The sequence below is a fragment of the Echinops telfairi genome, unplaced genomic scaffold (assembly GCF_000313985.2).
Source record: "Echinops telfairi isolate 266 unplaced genomic scaffold, ASM31398v2 ScPeMD7_9;HRSCAF=40, whole genome shotgun sequence".
Taxonomy (NCBI): Eukaryota; Metazoa; Chordata; class Mammalia; order Afrosoricida; family Tenrecidae; genus Echinops; species Echinops telfairi.
This window is the reverse complement of record NW_022103906.1, coordinates 74,704,402-74,716,761: the sequence shown is the minus strand read 5'-3', so window position 1 is coordinate 74,716,761 and position 12,360 is coordinate 74,704,402. Positions and strand designations below refer to the sequence as shown.

Sequence of the window (12,360 nt, the reverse complement as noted above, 5' to 3'; positions counted from 1 at the left end):
CCTCCTCTTTGGTCTCCCTTCATCTCTCCCATCACCTTGTTCTGGCCACGGGGCAGGTTGAGTTCTCTGGGCTGATGTTGCCGGAGCAGGGCGCCCTTGTGAACTGCCTGGGAGCTCCTCTTTTGGCAGAGCTGGGGCATACCTGAGTGAAGGGGCTGGGAGCGAGGCCAGAGCCCTGCCATTTGAGGGTGTAAACTGCCAGCCCAGGCTGCTGGGTGGTCGCGGTGAAGAACTTACCCTGCCCAGAGCTGTCTGTATCCCATGGATTGTGGCCAGCCGCCCCACTAGACCTTCAAGGTCAGGGCAAGTGTGGCTGGCTGGCCTTCAGTGGCTTGGATAGAGTGCCCAGCCCTGATTGTGGACCAGTGCTGAGTAATGACAGAGTTCCCCCCTTCTCTGGAGAAGGATTGAGAAATGGACCATGAAATGCATTCCCCCTGCCCCCACACACCCTTTAATTGAACTTTCTTTGATTTAAAGAGCAGTAGTGGAGTAGTGGGTTATGCTTGGGCTGCAAGGTTGGAACCTACCGGCCGCTCTGAGGGAGAGAGATGCTCCTGTAAAGAATTACAGGCTCAGAAACCCAAGAGACAGTTCTAGTCTGCCTCATAGGATCGCTGTGGCGAGTCAGCATGGGCTCAGTGGCAGCAGGTGAATTACTTTAAGGACAGGTCCTTCTCTGCTTATCGATGTGCTTTGTGTTGAAATGAAGGTGTTGAGGGGAGCACGTTTCTTGGTTAAAGAAGTCTTTACTTACTTGGGTGAAATACATAGTAGGTGGTAGCTAGTGTCTGGCACCGTCGGTCCCCTCCAACCCCCAGTGTAGGAAGGCTGGAGACCGCTGTCCAGGCTTAGCCTGCAGGCTTGCCATCGGGCAGAGCAGACTTCAGAGTGGCTGCTCCAGGCCGAGAGCCCTTGGGACCAACTTCACAGAGCAGAGGCTGTGGGGCCGTAACCATTAGACCCAGCAGACCTGTAGCGGAGAGGAGCCTGCATGGCCTGGGCCTGGGCCTGGGCCTGGGCCTGGGGTGTTCAGGAACCAGGGAGAGGCACAACCGGCTTGGCTTGTGTATTCGAATTCTCTTTGGTTTGGGCTCAGTGGAGAGCGTTAGAAATTGGCCATCTGTCTTCCTGTGGGACAGAAAGGGGCGGCATCCCAGGGAGCTTCTTGACCTCAGACCGTCTGTTGGCAGTCTGAGCCCTGGCACTTGTAGTCTGTCCAGAGGGTGCCATCCTTTCCGTCTCCAACCTCCCTGCTTCCTGCAGAGCCCTCTTTTTGGTTGATAGCAGCTATGTGGTTATCGGGCTGGGGAGGGGGTATCCATCTCAGGGTTCGAAGTCCCCCCCCCACTTTTCACTCTTTCTCAGGGGTTCCTGTGTGGGTGATGGTGTGGGGTTTGGCCTTTTCTGAGACTCAAACCCCTCCCCCCAGGGACCAGCCTCCCGCCCTGCGGGGGAAGGGGGGAGGGGGCAGTGCCTGGTTTTCCTAAAGTGGGACCTGGCAGTGTGGCAGCAGCTGTTGGTCACACCCTGACCAAGTTCATTGCTATACTGTAGGTCTTGCCCCTCCAGCTTCTGAAAGGATTAGCTCTTAGGTGGACGGTCGAGGTGGTTTGGAGTTGACCAAAGTGGGGACTCCGGAGAGTAGGATTTGGTGAGGGTGGAGGTGCAAAGGAGGACTCAGAACCTGGGGTGGGGGGTGAGGCCCTTTGTGCCTCTTATTCCTGGGGGAAACTTTTTTGTAACATCTCTTGAGCATTGATTTCCCCCTGCTCCCACCCACGGAGTGGGCAGTACAGAGGGTTAGCTGAGGGAACGTGCCTCGGGTCTGGCCCATGGTATAGGTAATCACGGGTCCAAAAGGCCCGCTCTTCTTTCTCGGTAATGGTGCCTCCCTCCCTGCTGACTTTTCTCTCCTCTTGCGGGGCTCCTAAAAGAATAGGGCTGGAGTGGGTTACAGATGGGCTGCTAAGTCTGAGGTGTTGGCGTTTTGAACCCCAACAGTGTGGCTCTCTGCTCTCCTGAAGTTACAGCCTCGGGGACCCACGTGACCCTGAGGATAGGGTTGCTGTGCGTTGAAATTCCTCAGGAGCATTGAGTGGAGAGGCCACATGCCAGGGAAACTCCCCTTTCATGGAACAAGGCTGTGACCTGATTCACAGGGTGGTGCATCCCCCTTTCCCCCCCCATCACCCTTACAGTAGATCCCACTTTAATCCCCTTAACTGTCACCTCTCTGTGAAGAGATTCGTGGCCCATGTCACATTTGGGGGTGGGGTGGGGGGCGTGCGTGATTCCATCGATGGCTCCGGGAGCTTCAGGGTGTAAGGGACCTACCTTCGTGTGTTTGGATTGAAGCCAGAGAAGCTGGCAGAGCAGAGACATAGGTTTCTATGGAGTGTGGAAAGTTCATTTCAAGCACAACGGGATTCTAACTCCATGGCCACACTCTAAAAGGGAAGTTAGCTGGACTGGTAGAACTGTTCTTTAAAAAGGAAATGCAGCGGGGGTGGGGGTGGGGTGGGAGGGAAGGAAATGCTGACAGAACTGGAGAAGGGGTGTCCTCCTAGGGGGGTGGGGCTGAGGAAGGACTGAGCCAGGACTGAGTCTGACTGCCAGGCTGTTCTCATGAGGCCCTGCTCTGATGTGGCAAGAGAAGGGGGTTCGTGGCCCCCGAGACAGATTTGAGGGAGCTCCGAGGAGCACCAGGAAGTCCGGTGGCGGGAGTGTGCCAAGCCAGTGCAGCAACTCCAGACCATGAGAGCCCTTGCGTTTCTCTGGAGAAGAGGAGGGAGACTGGGTAGACCAGGGGGCGGCACACATGTACCGCTTGGGAGCCACACTCGGTTCTTTCCGTACAGACATGCGGCTCTGAAGAAAACTCAAAAAATGTAAAGGATAGTAGTATTCCGATAATGGTGACTTCATGTGCTTGTCAAAATATATTTAAAGCTCTTGAATAATTTTCAAATTGTTGTGAGGGACAGCATTGGGGTGGATTAAACTAGCGTGGAGACAGCTCTGGGGCCCTGGTTGGAAAGGCCGCTGTAGCATGTTGTGCGGACTTGCTCACTCCCAAGGACCACTGGCCTCGGGGGTGCTCTCGGAATGACAGAAGGGCAGGCACAAGCACAAAGTCGTTTTTTCAGAGACATCTTTGAAATGGCACACGTGTACGCTTGTTGTCAATTTCTGACGGTCCCAGAGCAGATCCTTCCAAAGGTAAGGCGGCTGGAGCCTCAGAGAGCAGTCTAGTCATACTGACATGTTGGGATTTTCTGCAAAGAGGTAGCAGAGGCCAGAGGCTCAGATCGAATACTGCTTCCGTTTGGCTTAAAGTCGTAATGAGTGGAAGGCATTTTGTATAACCGCTTAGTTTCAATAGGTACATATGTCAGGATATTTCATCGGCAGCTGTGTGGCTCAGGAACTCCACATTGGAATCACCTGGACAATGTCTTAAACAGAGTAAGAAACCCCTGCCTGACGGGACAGCGCTTAAAACACTGGGTTGCTAATTGAAAGGTCAGCAGTTCAAACCTACCAGCTGCTCCATGGGAGGAAGATGGTGGCAGTCGGCCCCGGGACCCCGCTGGGGCACTTCCACTCTGCCCTATGGGGTCGCTCCCCGTGATTGGACGGGATAGCAGTGGGCGCATGATCTCAAGGTTCTGGTTTAACCCACCTAGGATGAGGTCTAGGCTCCGAGGTGTTTTTAGGAGTAGCTTGGGAAAGCTCAGTAGACGTGTGTAAGGCGATGGGCACCCGAGATGGCGGTGTGGTGTCGTCAGATGCCTCGTCCTGCCCCTCGTACAACAACCACAAAGACCCAAGGAAACCAGCTCTCTTAGATGTAGAACCCTGAGTCTCAAAGGCAAGCGTGGACGATTGGCCCGAGTGCCCCATGGAAGGAGAGACTACAAAAGCAGTGGGCACCCTGCCACCCAAACCTGCACACTGTGGTCTTGTTGAGACAAAGCAAGCAGTGTTTCCGGTCAGAGCCCCCATGAACCTGATGCCAGCCACGCAGGAGTGACTCTGTACCCCTGCCCAGAGCCAGGCAGGAGTGCTCCCCGCCCTGCAAAAGTTAGTACATTTACTTCACCCAGGGTACTTCCTCATTGCCAGCAGACCATAAACCTGGGGTGCCTCCCCTCTCCCATCCCATCCTTATACACACCCCATCCTTATACGGCAGTTGCCACCCCCCACGCCCCGCATGACCACGGTCCAGGGGCATCCACCATTGCCTTACCCTTGAGCTGAGGGGGCCCATGGATGGGCACCACCCACCATTTCGCTTGGCCATTTGTACCAGGGCCCGTGAATTGGCAGTGCCAGCATCCCCGCCCGGCCTCTAGTACAGGGAGCCCACAAAGCAGTGGCGCCTGTTCCTATGCCCCAGCTACTGATTCTGAGGGCCCACAGGGCCAGTAGTGCCTACACCTGTCACCTGTGTCGGGCCCACATCACTTGTACCAGAGACCCGAGAACCGGCAGCACACACCAGTCAAGGGAACTCAGCTGCCCTTCAGACACCCTCGGACTGGCAGCGTCCATCATCTTGGCCTCTGACAGCCCCTCCTTCCCCCCTGACAACCAGAGAATGAAGTCTACTTTGACCACTCCCGCACAGCCCCACCCTCTCGGGACCATTGAGAGTTTCTGCATCAACCACTCCGTGACTGACCCTGGCACTCTCCCCTGACCACCTGGCGACCAGCAGTGTGCTGGCCCGAGGCCTGGTGAGCAGCCAGATGGACACATCACCCCACCAGCACCCTCAGCTGCCCTGGGAGACCTGTGCTCACCCGCCACAGAGGCAGGGAGGGAGGGCCCCAGTGCAGACGGGCTAGCAGCCAGAGTAGAAGCATGCCCAGCCTCATCAGCTCGATGAAACAAGGGGCAGCAAACAAACATCCACTGAATAAATAACACCTTCACGCCTTGGGGACAATGACAGTGTCACGTCCCAGAAAGAAGCATGCGGCCAAAACCAGAAAACCTTCTGGAGGATGGAATGGTTACAGACTCCCTGAAAAGGAATGTGAAAGACTTAATCTGCAGATATCTCCAAAAGATCGAGGAAGAGACACAGGCCGAACAACGAGGACTTTAGGACGATGATACCAGAGACAAACAGTAAAAGACAGTATTAGAACAATGAAGAAAATAGCAAGTAGGAGTCTAAAAGTTAACAGTTAAACTTCAGTTGGACAACTCAATAGAAGGGTCTGTAGGGATAGAACTGAATCCGTGGAAGACAAATCAGCCAAGTAGAAGACTCCCTTTCACACCAATTTGTGGAAAAGTCAGAAAAATGAAGAAAGCCTCAGAGTTGCGTGGGAATCTTGTGATTGCTCAGTAGGTCATTCACTTGATTCTTGGCTACTGGACTACTCAGAACCAGTGACCACCTTGGTATTCGGCAGTGCTGGCATCATCTGGAAGCTGGCGGGAAATGCAGAGTCTCAGGTTCCACCCCAAATCTGTGAACTCAGACCCATTCGGATGCCCATCTGCTTGATGAGCACAGGTCTACAGCACTTGTGTGACAAAGAGGAGGCCTGGAGGGGCAGATACAAGACATGATAAGCCAGCAGAGTACCAGCTATCGATGAGTTGCCAATAAGCGCAAGGCCGACGAGCCCCTATCTTTCATTTTCTACGCCAGGGAAACACGGACCTCGAGATGAACATTAGAACTCTTTAAAGACCTCCATGTTCTCAGAACAGTTTGGAAAGGGGCTCTCAGGAGATAATTGCTCAGCAGCCTGGTCTGGGATGCTGGAGCCCCCTGAAGTAGGTGGTGGCGGTGGTGAAGAGGAGAGGGCAGGTACGTCTTAGAGTCAGAAGCCAGTGGATCTGGAGGCTCGTGGAACCGAAGGGATGTGTGGCCTCTTCACAGGGTGCAGGTTGTAGCAGGGTCGGCTCTGGAGGTGAGGGGATGAAAACAAGGAGCTAAGAACAAGCGGGGCAGGTTGGTACAAGGGATCCCGACCAAGTGCAGTGGGTTCGATGTGGGTAATGCAAAGTCCTGAACTTCAGACAGAAAAGGGAAGGAGAGGGGGAGGAAGAGCTGGCTTACGAGCTTAACTTTGAAAAGTCTGCTGACAGCCCCTCCCAAGGAGCAAAGTCAGGGTGGTCACGTGCAGGACAATCGAAGGAAGTAGCTCTGTGGAGCTTGAGGAGTAGAGGAATTCAGGCCTTTACTTCTATGGAAGAAGGATGCCTTCCATTGTGGAGAGGAGGGCACAGACCTCTTAACAGCAGAAGTTGTGAGCGGAGAGACTGAGCCCATATTAGGGGGGGAAAAAAGTTATCCTGTATTTATGGCCGTTGAAAATGTAGCCCCGAGAGAGAGTGCACATTCTGTATCTACCCCTGTCTAGGTGGAGGCTGGGGACTAATTGGCAGGGCTTCTGTGAGGAAGGTGGGTTTCCGTGCTGGGTCTCTGCTAAGAGGAAGCAAACAACATGGGGTCGACACCCTTGTTCCTTCTTGAACCCAAGAAGCCTCTGTCTTGGGTTGGAACAGTTTAAAAATCAAGTTCGCAGCTTCACCTGAAAGTTGTGGGTTAAGGCGGACCTGCCCCTGACTCCTGGCAGCCTCCTGTCTGGATGCTGCTGTTGTGGGCGGTTCCCTGACAGAGGAAAACTGACCCATGGGCTTTCCTGTCTGTGATCGAGTGTTTTCAGTGATTGGGGTGAAGCTTGACAGAGCAAGCTCCTAAGTTTGACCTTCGACAATGTATATACCTCTTGATTCCCAGCTCATCCCACTTCCTCTTCATGCTTCCTGTTCCCATCCCTCCGCGCTCCTAACCCTCTGAACGTTGTCCTTGTGTAAATGCCGTCTTTCGAACTTGACTGGAGTTAAGCGCAGTTCCCACACCCGAAGAGCAAGGACTGTAGGTCCCACCAGCCTCTCTCTCAGTGATTCTCCACCTTCCTCATGCCTCGACCCTTTCATTCAGTTCCTCATGTTGTGGTGACCACCCCCAACATAAAATTTTTATTTTTTCATGAAATTTTCATCGCTACTTCTTAACTGTAATTTTGCTACTGTTATGAATCAGGCGGCCCCTGTGGAAGGGTCATTTGGCCCCCAAAGGGCTCGCGACCCCACAGGTTGAGAACCGCTGCTCTATCTGATCCCAAAGCTTGGCCTCCCAGGATTTTAATGAGTTGTTCCACATTGTTTTCCCACAAAATAAGTTCTCTCTGGGTCAGTTAACATGGTATACATGTTAATAGACTGTCTAAACAAAATGATCCTAATTTCTGTAACGAATCAAGTTTTATTATGGCATGCCATTTTAATACACTGATACATTGAGAGATGTCTTAGTTTGTAAACTTTGTATTGTGATTCAGTTGAGGGTGTACAGAAGAGATGGTGAGTTTCGCCATCCGCAGTATGGTTTTAAGAGCCCGGGTTTCAGATTCTTGGGGTTGAAGTTGAGTGGAGCCCTGAAAGAACCCTGCTGATGTTGTGGTTCTGTGTTGGGTTGCAAGCTGCAAGGTCGGCAGTTCGAAACCGTCAGCTTGTTCCTGGGGAGAAAGCGGGGGCATTGCACACCTGTGGAGAGGAGCTCACAGGGGTAGCAGTACTACCCTTTCCTGCAGGTTTGCTAGGAGTCCAAACTGATTGAATGGCTGAGAGTTTGGTGTGGTTTGGCAAGCTCCTGAGGACATTGTCCCACCACAGTTGCCCCCAGGGTGACCCTCCTGATTGCTGCCAGGGGAGGCCTGGCAGAAGGAGAGCAATGGCGAAAGAGGTTTCCCTTCTGAGCCACGGAAGGGTGGATGGGTGTGCATTGATAGTTCTTCTGTGCCCTGTCAGGGGAGAAGTGCCTGCTGACACTGGGAGAGCTCTCTGTCCCCCACCTCCACAAGAGAGGGGGCGGACCCTCTCAGTGAGGGCTGGGTCCTGTCTGCTGCAGCACGGGGTGGGGTCAGGTCCTGTACCTGGGAGACAGGAGAGGACGGGAGCGGGGAAGACACCTGGGTACCAGGACCTACTATGTCCCTGTGTCGGGCAGGATGGCGCCTGCCGGCATTGCTCCCAGCTTCCGGAGATGAACTCCAGTCAGCTCTGACTTGTGGCCCGCAGATGATGGCCCAGCCCCTTTCAGCAAACCTGGAATGGGACTATCTGACGCTTCCCTGCTGCGAGACAACCAGCTGAGCTGGAGCGGAGGCAACGGTAACTCTGCTTAATGAGCTCACAGTCTGGGAAGGGAAACAAGCTGGGAACTAATAATTACAAGCACCGTGGGCTAGGGCCACAGGGCGGGGTGCCCTGAGGGCACAAGCCAGCCAGCCTTCCTCTCCTGAGGCTCGTGCACACTGGCAGGGCGAGTACTCCTTAGTGTTTCCCTGTTGTGCTCCGTGAAGCTGGAGGACAGGACTTCCAAGAGGAAGAGGGGTGTGGACACACCGAGCGAGCGTGAGGGGCTGGCTCTGGGCCTGTGGAAGCATGCGGACAGACATCACGGGGCTTTGGGCGGAAGGTGGAAGACACTTTGTATTCATTCCTCATGGAAGGCTTCTTAAACCACTCAGCATTCATGGTCCCCCCTTCTCAACAGCATCCTCTGGTCCCTTGTTGTTTGCTTGGGTTCTGGCGGGGTCCCAGGCGGTTGAATTCAGGATGAGGTAGACTGATGAGGTTCACAGAGTAGAAGACCATCTCACAAGCATCCAGAAGGGGATTCAGGATGGGCTGAGTTGCCATGGCCACTGGTCTGGAAACCACAGATGGAGTTGTTGGCTGGTTTGGGACCATCTTCCATAGGATATTGCTTTTGTCCGGTACTACTGTGTCTGGGAAGAGAAGCATCCTTCCTTCCTCCCTCCCTCCTCGACTTCTTCCTCGGGATTGCTGTAGACACAGACTTCCGTTGCCAAAGCTAATTGCAAAGCCTGATCAGTGAATGAAGGCAAAGGCAGTTCCCATGACAACTGCAGAGCGTTTCCAATGTAGGCGATGATGTGTGTGATGGGCCGCAATTACTTGGGTGGAAATTGATGCGTGGACACTGGGGACTTGACGCTGCCTCCGAAGGTGGGGGGGTGGGTGTTGAGTTCCTCTGGCAGGACCCTTGTGCAGTGGAGAGGGGAGGATTTTGCCAACATCTGCAGTTGGTTGCAAGCAAGATCCCTCAGCATGCAGTCTGTTGGGTAAACTCACCTCGCAGGGGCTTTGGATGGAGGCCCCTCCCACCCCCCCAGCAATTCTGACTGGAGAGGTGGGACAGATGTACAGAGGGAACAAATATCAGCACCAAGGGTCAAGGGTCAAAGAGGAGATGGTAGAAGGGCCGTTGGCTGGCTGACAAGGACTGGGGTAACTAATTGGAGGAGGCTTCCTGGTGGAAGCGGGGCTTGGACCACACATTGATGTAAAGCCCAGTGGAGAGTGACCTCATTCAGGACCCAGAGCGTGTGAAGGTGGGAGGAGCGGTCTTGCTGTGCGGGCCTGCCAACTCTAGATGAGGTAGGTTGATATGAAAATTGCAGAGCTGCTAGGGCAGCCCTGGCTGTCGCTGCTCCGTGAGCGCAGGAACAGTGCTGGCATGCTCCAGCTGTGTCTCTCTGTGCCTGATTTTCCCACTTGTAAGATGGGCACGACCGACCAACACCCCCCTCCTTGGCCCTTCTGAGGGTTGGATAAGATGCTGTCTGTCAGGGTCTGGGTTTGGAGGCAAACTTGGGGTGGTGTTTGATAAAATGCTCCTCCACATGGGTGTCCATGGGTGTCCTGTGGGCTCTGGCCTGCAGGTCAGTCTCCAGGCTCCTGGTGCTCTCCCTGGGGAGTGTCCTGTGTGTCCATTTACCTTCCTCCAGTGGGCGGGGCTGTGGCCAGATCTGGAAACAAAGCAGGGTCTGGGGGATGGGATGGAAGGTGGGGAGGGGCCCTTGGCCATTGTGCAGAAGGGACCCAAATCTAACTTCCTCACTGTGAGGCCCCAAGTGTAGAAATGAGGTAGGGAAGGGCGCTGGGGTAGAGTCAAGCAAGCAGGAAGAGAGGAGAACGCGTCTTTGATGCCTGCAAGCCCCAGTGCTCTGGGTTCTCCAGAAAAGGGCAGGAGGGCCAGGTGGGGACCAGTGGGCTTCCTCAGAACCCTGGGCTCTGCTGGGGTGCAGGACCAGACTTGTGAATGGGGATGGGTGGGACAGGGAGAGGAACCAGGAACACCTGGGGTCTTGCAGATTGATAGGAAGGCCTGGGGAGCAGGTGTCCCTCAGGACTTCATGGAGAGCAGGCAGCCCAGGAACTGACCTTGGCTGCAGTGCCCAACCCCCGCTTCACCACCCTCCCAGAGTAGAGACTTGCGCACATTCCAGCTCTGTGCAAAGCCCTGTGAGACAGGTCCCCCCCCCCCACACGTGGGGAAGACCGCCAGGTAAATAAATAACCTCACTGCCTGTGACTGGAGCTCCAGGGCCCAGGGAGTGGGTGGTGCCATTGGGGACCGGGCAGTCTGGGAAAAGCTGTGGAAGGAGGCAGCGTTTGGATTAAGCCCTGTACCATATTAGCTCGCTGAGGGCTAGGGGTGGAGGACCAGGGGTCAGGGTGCGGCTCAGGCCAAAGGAGCAGCATGGGCAAATTCTCCAAGGCATGAGAAAGTTTTTATTCTCAGATTTCATAACTTACAGGGAGCTAACTGGTTACACGCTGGGTAGTTTGAAACCACCAGCTGCTCCTTGGGGCAAAGATGGGTCTCTCAACTCTGGGAAACTCACAGGTCACCCTGAGTCAGCACGGACAGTGAGTGACAGACAGTGAGTGACTGGTGGGGGGACTTGCAGAGAGGGGAGGGAGTTAGAAACTTAGAAGGAGAAGGCTCCAGATCTGAATTCCTACCACTCAGCCAGCAGGGTGTGGACAGCAGGTAATTGAATGAACGGCAGCCACTGGTCCATTTCCCCCTAGGAGACATGGTTGTGGGTGGAGGGAGTTAAGAAGAACTGTGTGCCCAGGGCACGGGTCACTGATGTAACAGCAGTAGTCAGGGTTCTTGTCCCTGGAGAGTTAGTCAGTCTCCCTTCCCTCCAAGCCTACAGTGTGTATGGGGGTGGGGAGAGGATCAGAATAAGAAGGGATCCCACTGGACCTGGTCAAAGAGAGGTGAGGGGGCTGCAGAAGGCCAATTTCATCCCTGCTTGTCACCAGCCTCTGCTCTGGGGAGGAACCCATGAAGGCTGCCCTTTGCCCCCAGCAGTGAGGCAGGTGTGGGCCCCTGTACCTCCTGGAATCTCCTCACCAGAAGCCAGCTTTGCTGCCGCCTCCGAGGCGGCTCACCCCACTGTGAGTGAGCTCTCCAGAGTCTGCGGAGGGGGCACCTGTGTTGGAGTGGGCAGTGCAGCGCTTGTCATCCTGACTAGTCCTGAGAGTCACTTCCCTGCGCGGCCTCCGCTTACTCATCTGTGGGCATAAAAGCTGCACCTGGGAGCTCTTCGCGCCACTCGGTGTGCTGGCATCGCCTGGCGGCTCCAGTGTGGCAGACAGCGGGTGGAATTTCTGCATGGAATCCTCCCCGCTCTACGAGGCAGCTATTTTTAGCCCCATTTTACAAACGAGGCGAACAGCGGTCAGGTAAGGCCAGCCCGCCCAGCAGGAGAGGTGGTAGAGTCTGTGACAGCCCACCTGCCTTGGAAATAGGGATTCTGAGGTGTTTACTGCCGGGAGGAGGGGATGGACCCAGCAGGGCACAGGATTTAAATCCTGGAGCGGGGTCGCCCCATCTGCAAACTGCAGTTTAAGGACTAGAAAGCTCTCGCGGAGGGGGTCCGGACCACTTCCCCTCCTCATCCTGCCATGGGAGTAGTAAGTCCTGAGTCTGGGGTGAGGACTGCCAAGAGAGAACACAGTGCAGGCTTGGCGGGACTGTCCAGATGGGGGAGGGAGTGACACGCTGGGGGAGGAGGGGTGGGGCGGGGTGGGGGTGGGGGAAAGGCTGGGCTGACTGGGTGAGGCAGCTGGGGAGGACTAAGGAGTGTGGGGGGTGGGGACCTGAGTGGATCATGGTTAAGAGCATGGTGTTTGGAGCCAGTAGACCTGAGTGACCTTGGGTAAAGTCACTAGCCGTGTTCCGTTGCCTCATCTGCCAAGTGAAAGGTTCCCGGCGTCGCCCCCCACCCCCGTCCCCAGGACTGAAGGGGGCGAATACTCCTCCTGCTCCAGGGAGCCGCTCGCCGCCCCCAGCTGCTGCTGCTCTGCCCTTTCCCGGGATTCGAGCCGCCGGCATTCCACCGGCGTCCTCTGGGTGGGCGCAGTCGGCTGGCTTTGACCCCGGAGCTGCAGAGGAGGAGGACACGGGCGCCTGGTGGTTCTGTACCTGCAGGATCCCCT

At 55.2% G+C, this 12,360-nt stretch overlaps 1 protein-coding gene across 1 annotated transcript in view; it reads left to right on the top strand.

The window, feature by feature from the left end:
• The window catches only part of LOC123521288 (methylcytosine dioxygenase TET3-like), a 16,101-nt gene that overhangs the window by 2,915 nt on the left and 826 nt on the right, over positions 1-12,360 (top strand). The gene's annotated exons all lie outside the window — the stretch shown is intronic.